Here is a 10,111-nt window from a genome sequence, read left to right on the forward strand (position 1 = left end):
GTTCGTGCATCGCACAGCCGCACAGTCCCAGCACTCTCAGCCACAGACAGCAACCGCTGCCAGCAGTCTCAGCCACCAGTCGCTGCCAGCCACAGCCACCAGTCAGTGCCACCAGCCACAGCCACCAGTCAGTGCCAGCCATCTCAGCCATCAGTCAGTGCCACCAGTCACAGTGCCACCAGCCACAGTGCCAACAGTCTTAGCCACCAGTCAGTGCCAGCCGTCTCAGCCATCAGTCAGTGCCACCAGCCTTATCACCAATCACAGTGCCAGCAGTCTCAGCCACCAGTTAGTTCCAGCAGTCTCAGCCACCAGTCGCTGCCAGCAGTCTAAGCCACCAGTCAGTGCCAGCCGTCTCAGCCATCAGTCAGTGCCACCAGCCTCATCACCAATCACCGTGCCAGCAGTCTCAGCCACCAGTTAGAGCCAGCAGTCGCTGCCAGCAGTCTCAGCCACCAGTTGCTGCCAGCAGTCTTAGCACCACCAGTCAGTGCCAGCCATCTCAGCCACCAGTCTTTTTCAGTATTTTGCAGTCCGTTTTTCACGGATCCGTTGTTATATTTCTTTGTTTTCCGTTGCATTTCCGTTCCGTTTTTCCAGATGGCATATACAGTATACAGTAATTGCATAGAAAAAATTGGGCTGGGCATAACATTTTCAATGGATGGTGCCGCAAAAACGGAACGGAAACAGAACATACGGGAATTCCGTATGTGTTACGTTTTTGATTGCGGACCCATTGACTTGAATGGAGCCACGGAACGTGATTTGCGGGCAATAATAGGACATGTTCTATCTTTCAACGGAAAAACAGAAATACGGAAACGGAATGCATACGGAGTACATTCTGTTTTTTTTAGCGGAACCATTGAAATGAATGACCGTATACGGAATGAAGAAAACGGCCCGCAAACGGAATAAAAAAACGTGTGAAAGAGGCCTAATATAGACTGTTCCTACTGTACTAGCGCCCGTTATTGTAACGGGCTTAATGTCTAGTAGACTATAAAATACTTACCAAGATACTAGCCAATAGATTGAATAAAGTAATTACCGCTATTATACATGAGGATCAATCCGGCTTTATACTGGGACGATCGACATCCAGTAACATCAGAAGGGCGCAGGTCTTGGCTTCTCTAGATACAGCTAAAGCATTCGACTCCGTGGAGTGGCCATATCTTTTAGAGGTGCTAAATGTTTCGGGTTTGGCCCGACTTTTATTTCTTGGATCTCCATTCTATATAAATGCCCCAAGGCACGCATCCTGGTAAATGGCTCATACTCAGAGGCACTTACAGAGGCACCAGACAGGCATGGCCCCTTTCACCCCTGCTGTTTGCAGTGGCCATAGAACCCCTTGCTCTTAGAATACGCCAGGACACTGTGTTTAAAGGGATGTCCTTAGGAGAGCGGGAAGACAGGATTGGCTTATACGCCGATGACTTGATGTTCTTCATGGATAGTGTGGAGACCTCTTTACCGAGGGCGATAGATCTAGTTGACCGCTTTGGGCACTTCTCAGGATTCCACATAAATTGGTCCAAATTGGCCCTCATGCCGTTATGGACAACCACCTGGCCAACAGTATTTTACAGCCTCCCGGTAGTAGAGTCCTTTAAATATCTAGAAACAATTATCACTGAAGACCCGCTTCTATCCTTCCCTGAGAATATAGCCCCCATTGAAACCTACTTTACTGACAAATTTAGATCTTGGAAAACTCTTCCCCTATCTATAATGGGCGGACTCAATCTAATTAAAATGATTTTGCTCCCCAAGGGTCTCTATCTACTGGAACATGCTTGTACGCCCATCCCGCGCAGCTTTTTCGATCGGCTGAACTGATGGATGACGGCCTTTGTATGGGGGTCAGCTAGACATATCCTTGCTTTACACACCTTACAGAGATGTAAGCAGCGGGGGGGGGGCAGCATTACCAGATTACTTTCTATACTTCCTGTCTGACCAGGAGAGATTTCTTGCATCACGGGTGGCAGCCACTACGCTACCTAATGCAGTATATTATCTGCAGCAATACCTGCAGTTATCCACACTATGGCCGGTGCTGGAGAGCATTCACTTGTTTGCTGGACGTGCCCTCCCCATACATAGGCTGGCACATCAGGTGTGGAACGCAGCGAAGCTTCACCAGTACAAGGATTTGGCGGATGCCATTCCATTATGGGACAACCCAATGTTTCCTCACTTGCAAAACCACGAGGGGGCGGAAATTTGGAAGGAGTATAGAATGCTCACGCTAAAAGATTTGTATGAAAATGGGATCCTATGTTCATTCACACAAATACAGGGAGATTCCAGACTCCCGCGCAGTCACTTCTATAGATATCTACAGGTGCGCCACGCTCTTCGCGCACAGTTTCGAGATGATAGACGGGCTATTTCTAAGTACCCCCTGATAGGAGCTCTCACCACACAAGAGACATTGTTCCTGGCAAGGAAAGCCATTGCAATTAGATGGATGGCAGACCGGCCACCCGATGTGAATCCGAGGAGATCTCTGGGTAACCAAATTGTCCCCTATCAAAATGTGGTGTTCAAAAACAGGGGGGGCCCGCAGAAGTCTTGGAAGGTGTGGGGAGCGTGGGGCACATCACCCGAGACAGTTTTCCAATCCAGACATAAGCAATCTGTCATGATGAGCCTACAATAATGTATAACACCCTGTATGCACAGTGGTTAATGTACTTGATTAAGGCTTCATTCCCTGTAAACGACATGGAAACATTTGCCGTCTCTGATGGATGTAACATTGCTTTACCTTATGTCTTTATTCTCCAATAAAACAAGTAAAAAAAGAAAAAGTCGTTGTATTGAAATCTGTAGCCGGTCTCAGGTCGGAGTCCAGTCACGTGAGATTTTCTATGGGACCAGGGTTTTCACCGTCAGCTTTGATATCACTTGCACCTGGGGTTGCTAACTTTTTAAAAGCCCAAGGAGGGACAATAGTAGTGGCCAATAGCCTGTTGTGGCAAACCTTTCAACACTAAGGAACACCTGACTCCGCCTAGAGGTGCCACGTGCCCGGTATTGCACCGGCCGAGCCGGTATTTTGTTCTCCACACTGGTACCGGTTCTGTTTTTCTGGCCTGCACTATCTGACCAGATCACACAGCGGCCGCCTGTCCCAGCCGCATTGGGAAAAGTATTTATTTGCATATGTGTCCAGGAATGCAGGCTGAGAGCTTCCACCGCCCGGCAGTAAGGAGGCCTCTGATTGGTGAGGCGCCACTCACAAGTGCTGGGCTGTAACTGTGACCAGGTGCTGTGAGAACATGATGGGGGGAGTAATCCCTGAACACAGTGGGGGGCCGCATACACAGCATATACTGTATATCCGCTTCCCCCGGCCTCCTTGCACTGCCTGTAGTGGGCGCTTACCGCTCCCGGCGGCTGGTTCATTAGTCAGCGCGCCGAGAGTGCAGGGGGAAAACTCACTGACAGCGCCGGCCACGCTGGTCCGTGAGCTTATACAGAGTGTACAAGTCCATCATATTTTATAAAAAGTGGGAATGATAAACACATGAGGCTCCTGTCTCCACCCGGATGTGAGGGGGCAGGGCAGGCAGAGGCCGCAGCCCCCGCACAGCCCGTCTCTCCGATGGAAGATGGATGTCAGAGAGCGATGCTAAGGGACATTTCAGCCCCACTTTTTTTTACCACAAATAAACGTTTTCCCTAAATAAAGTATATTAGAAAAATGTTCCCTGTCACTGTCCCTACACATTAGGAAAAAAAAACCTAAGCGGCAGTTACTGTATAAAGTCCCCTCCAAAGATAACTTGTCAACCTGTAAGAAGGAAAGGGTTAATTCTCATGAAGAGACTTTTATGGTCCTGATTTGTCCGGGGTCCAGAGATGTTAATGAGTCTCAACTCTTGTCCCTAAGATTAAACAGCTCTCCATTTCTAACTTGATTATACTTCGGCATTTGAACGGTGCGGTAAAAAGAACCGCCACTCCGCTATACGGCTCGGCCGCAAGAGACCAGTAGGAGGGCACTCGTCGCCATTCCCTCCTGGCTTTTTTACGACTTCTGCCAAATGTCTAGTCTCCTGCAAAAACAAATATCACACATGATAGGGTTAGATACAGACGGTCACTAATGTCATCCAGCGTCTCATAAGGAAGAGGCGTGGCTACTGCATACTGAACGGTGTGGGGGGCGGGGCCAGCCCTGTGACACATCACACTGCAGAGCATGCTGGGACAGGAAGTGCTGGATGTAAACATCCTGTAAAGGTCCAGACAGGGGGAAGAAAAGTACCGAAATGAAAAACAGGTATCGGGGGCAGAAATCTGCGGTGGAAGGAGCAAATTAAAAAAAATAGTTTTGGGACTGGAGAACCTCATTAACCCATTCTGCTGCGGATCACTAATGCTGGGTTCTCAGAGCTGGCGCTCAGCTGTACGCAGAGACAATGTGCGCACGTGCCGTCTCGCTTCTCTCTTCCTGTCCGCCGCTGTATGTCTATGGGACTGCAGCAGTGGACAGGAAGAGAGAAGGGAGACGGCACATGCGCACTTCTCCTCATACAGCCGATCAGCGGGGGTACTGGGTGTCACCCCTGCCAATATGATATTGATGACCTATCCTGAGAATAGGTGATTAACAGAAAAGGCCCGGAGAACCTGTTTAAAACATGGTGTTAAGTCTGTACAGATGTGTCATCGCTACCGCTCCCTTATTTCGCATATCGTTACTAGCGAGTCGCGACTTCTAGTCTTTCACGAATAAACTGTTAAAGCAATACACAACACGGCCAGTAGATGGCAGTGTTAACCTAAACTACATAAGCACACTACACTATGCACAATCCTCCTCCGATACCACATGTCTGAGTCATTAGCTCAGACCGCTATCGCGAACTTGCCCCAGTGTCTGAATGACTTGCCCCTGGGCCCGCGCTGCCATGCCATGTCCCCGGACCTGTACAGTGAGGCCCAGCACCTGGCACTATAGGAGCTCCTGCCTCTGGGTCCTGTCCCTGGGTCATAGTTATAAAAAAACTATGCATATTAAGTGTCATCGTAATCATACTGACAAATCAAAAGTCATCATACAGTAAGGCGACATCAACACTAAAACTAGTTCTGCCTCTAAGAAAGCCTGCAGGAGCTGCTACAGTACAGTATATGATCAATGGCCGGCTCTGTATATAAAATACCTATCTATTTATTTTTTAAAATAATATACAGTGTATAAAAACACAAACATCCCTGTATCCTACTACCAGGCTGATAACCTACCAGACCTTCTATATCCTTCAGAGGTAATTATCTGCCCCTGGAAGTGATACTTCAAGCACAAGTTCTCTATATGCGGCATCATATAAGATTTACCGCAACATCACTATATCTAACACTTCACCACAAAATATCTGCGTCCCAGTCACCTATCGTCTGCCCTGTTGGGCTCTGTACACTATACTATACTATTTTATTTCATTTTTTTTATTCATGGTATCTTGCACCGGTGAAAACATCAAACCAATAATACAGCTGCCGGGCAGCACTTCAGTCTAATACACAGCACAGACCCAGCATGGAGCAGCACCGCACAGCGGCTCCGGCTCACGATGTTGCGTCTAGGACTGAAATCACAATGCGATTCATAGAACTCAAACTAATCGCATTGCCATTTCAACTTTCTCAAATCCGGTAATGCACAGAGGAGTTACAAGTGCGAGCATAAATCATTGATAAAAAAGCGCCCTCTCCAGAGCTGCAGGCTGCCTGTTATCACTATGATGTAGTGGAACTACAAGTGCCAGCATACATCATTAATAAAAGCGCAGCCTCTCTAGAGGTACAAGTTGCAGCCAGAGACTGCTTGGTGTCCAGCACTTCCATGTTTTTCAGCATGCGTTATGGTTTCAGGGAATGCTGAGACTTGTGGTGCCACAACAGCTGCTCGTCCACAGGTTTCAGAAGCTCGGCCACTGTTGTTCCCTCAGACAATATTTCTAGCACAATCTGACATATACACATTTTTGGTTGAAAAATGGAGTATTTATTTACCCATTTTAAATATATAAAAAATGATGTATATATATATATATTAGCTCTGGATAGGCTGCACTTCTATTATAATATATGCTGGCACTTGTAGTTCAAGCACAACAGACCACTGTAACAGACCAATGTGCACTGTATTCGACTGCGTGCAGGAACTGACATCAAAAGCTCTAAGAATATTGAGGTTTCAGCGCCTCACTGAGCCGCCCAGTCCCAGTGTATTTGAAAGAATTTTTTTTTACTATTTTTAGTATGAATAGGTATTGCATATACAGCTATAGATTTTTTTGTACATAAATATATTAAAATATAAAAATACACATAAAAATACACATAAAAGTAAAATGGGAATAATTATAAAAATAAAAAGTAAAAATAAATGAAAAAAGATTGCAAAATATTTAATCTCATACTATATTCCTTTTTTTTAGAAAGCGTTGTAAGATTGCTTCTTTGTCATATCTATGAGTTTGTAATGTTGTAATGTTTTTATTTTAAACAATAAAATTATTTAATCTAATCTAAAGTTTTTTTTATATATATACTGTATATATGCATTATAGCATAGGATGCGCATTATATTATAGCACAGGATTTCCCATCATAAGAACGGCTACCTGTAATTACTGTACATGAACGGCCATACGCACGACCCCAGAAACACCTGTAAGACAACCCGGCTGATAACCTACCAGACCTTCTATATCCTTCAGAGGGAATTATCTGCCCCTGGAAGTGATACTTCAAGCACAAGTTCTCTATATGCGGCATCATATAAGATTTACCGCAACATCACTACATCTTATGTCCACCCCACACTGGGGTATCTGATGTATCCAGAGCTTCACGACAGTGAACCAGGGCAGCAGCGCCATCTCTTGGGAACCTGAAGACATTTATATCAAGAAAGTACTTTCTACACATCCACTTATCCATTTTATTATCTATCTATTGTAACCTCCTAAGCAAACATCCTGTACACTCCATATAAATCACTGCCCCCTTCGGCCCCTGATGAGCGAGAACAGTGATGGAGAAAAGGGTTAATAGACAATATGACAGGAGGTCAGGGGGTGCTCCAGAACACCCAAAATCAATTAACAAAAAAAGAGCAGCATCTCAGCTTCAAAACAAAAAGAGACTGACATTCCAGGCTGATCCTTTTATACCACGAGATGTGTTTTTATTGGTTTCACAAGTCACATGCCCTCCTCTGCCCATTCACATGCCCTCCTCTGCCCATTCACATGCCCTCCTCTGCCCATTCACATGCCCTCCTCTGTCCAGTCACATGCCCTCCTCTGCCCATTCACATGCCCTCCTCTGCCCATTCACATGCCCTCCTCTGCCCATTCACATGCCCTTTTCTGTCCAGTCACATGCCCTCCTCTGCCCATTCACATGCCCTCCTCTGCCCATTCACATGCCCTCCTCTGCCCATTCACATGCCCTCCTCTGTCCAGTCACATGCCCTCCTCTGCCTATTCACATGCCCTCCTCTGCCCATTCACATGCCCTCCTCTGCCCATTCACATGCCCTCCTCTGCCCATTCACATGCCCTCCTCTGTCCAGTCACATGCCCTCCTCTGCCCATTCACATGCCCTCCTCTGCCCATTCACATGCCCTCCTCTGCCCATTCACATGCCCTTTTCTGTCCAGTCACATGCCCTCCTCTGCCCATTCACATGCCCTCCTCTGCCCATTCACATGCCCTCCTCTGCCCATTCACATGCCCTCCTCTGCCCATTCACATGCCCTCCTCTGTCCAGTCACATGCCCTCCTCTGCCCATTCACATGCCCTCCTCTGCCCATTCACATGCCCTCCTCTGCCCATTCACATGCCCTCCTCTGTCCAGTCACATGCCCTCCTCTGCCCATTCACATGCCCTCCTCTGCCCATTCACATGCCCTCCTCTACCCAGTCACATGCCCTCCTCTGCCCAGTCACATGCCCTCCTCTGCCCATTCACATGCCCTCCTCTGCCCATTCACATGCCCTCCTCTGCCCAGTCACATGCCCTCCTCTGCCCATTCACATGCCCTCCTCTGCCCATTCACATGCCCTCCTCTGCCCAGTCACATGCCCTCCTCTGCCCATTCACATGCCCTCCTCTGCCCAGTCACATGCCCTCCTCTGCCCATTCACATGCCCTCCTCTGCCCATTCACATGCCCTCCTATGCCCATTCACATGCCCTCCTATGCCCATTCACATGCCCTCCTCTGCCCATTCACATGCCCTCCTCTGCCCATTCACATGCCCTCCTCTGCCCAGTCACATGCCCTCCTCTGCCCATTCACATGCCCTCCTCTGCCCATTCACATGCCCTCCTCTGCCCAGTCACATTGAAAAGCAGGTTTCATTCATAGACTATACTGTAGCTTACTCAGCCAATCAGAGAAAAGTTCTCACGGTCATGAGGTCATCAGATGAAACTCTCTGATTGGCTGACTAGGCTGTAATTCAGTGCCGTTAGTAATATAATAATACAATATAACATGCAGATCTATAGATATGTAGGAAGGGCTCAAGTTCGGCCATTCATATAATTTCATAGCTGTTCTTGTGGTGGACAAATCTGTGCACTTAATATTATATATTTATACCTATTTTATTACTGTCTACTACACTATAATTATGAAATAGAAATATACTATAATTATATTATATAATATATTATATATATTACAAAAAGTCTACCTGCCAAATTACATGAATGGCATATTAAACAATACCATACAGAATCCAACACACACCTATCTATCCATATAAATATGTCACGTATAATAATATACTCAGTCCTATATTTGTAATGCACTCATGTGCTTGAAAGCCGCTGGGTGTTCAGTATCCATTCCACATCTGTCCAGGAACGGCGATCCAAATATACCATGTGTCTGCTGTGCTTAGTAGTCTTTGTAGAATGGACGCGGTCTCTGTTGGGATCTGTGAGATGCTGCTACAATTACATCAGAGCTCCATTATTAAGAACAAGTCCTGATGTATATCTGGGACCGTTTATTATTTCCCCTTCTGATGTCCTAATATAATGCCTCCCGGGTTTTTGCCTCCGCGATGTGTGCCGGCGTCCCGGCTATGGAGCTAGTCACGTCCCCCGAATGGAGCAGAGGCTGACCGCTTTACTTATCCTCTTATCAAATACAACTCTCAGGACATGTGCGGAAAATATCAGTCTCAGTCCAGAACCGCACATCATTCATTTTTACTTGTTCCCTACCGTATTTTATTATATTGTTTTTTAATATATTGTTTATTCTTATATTGCTATTCTATATGAATAAACTGTGTCCTCTATCTCCATATACGAGTGCCCATCCACATCTGTTCCACATAGTACACATTATTATTACATATAGTATGCAATACACACATTATGATTCTGATACTGACATATAGTATATATCACACACATTCTGATACTAACACATACTACACATATAGTATATATCACACACATTCTGATACTAACACATACTACACATATAGTATATATCACACACATTCTGATACTAACACATACTACACATATAGTATATATCACACACATTATGATACTAACACATACTACACATATAGTATATATCACACACATTCTGATACTAACACATACTACACATATAGTATATATCACACACATTCTGATACTAACACATACTACACAGATACACTATACTAGAGCTTTCCGGGGTAATGTACAGATTTCCTTGCTCTGGGTTTGTATAGATAAAGCACAGCTCGCACTAAACCTCCGGCTGCCGAAATAGGGATTTCTGCTCTCAAGTCCATTTCTCACAAATAGGCTTCTTTACTTTTAAGTCTCCTTTATGTTCCCAAGTGAAGTAACTAATAACAAAGCCTATTGTTTTTGTATCCTCTTTCTCCACCATCTTTGTATTTGTGGCTTGTTAATTGCGCTCATTACCAACACCATACAGTCCAGGCATGGCCAACCTGCGGCCCTCCAGCTGTTGTAAAACCACAACTCCCACCATGCCCTGCTGCAGGCTGATAGCTTTAGGCAGTCTAAGCATGGTGGGAGTTGTAGTTT

The sequence above is a fragment of the Bufo gargarizans genome, chromosome 3 (assembly GCF_014858855.1).
Source record: "Bufo gargarizans isolate SCDJY-AF-19 chromosome 3, ASM1485885v1, whole genome shotgun sequence".
Taxonomy (NCBI): Eukaryota; Metazoa; Chordata; class Amphibia; order Anura; family Bufonidae; genus Bufo; species Bufo gargarizans.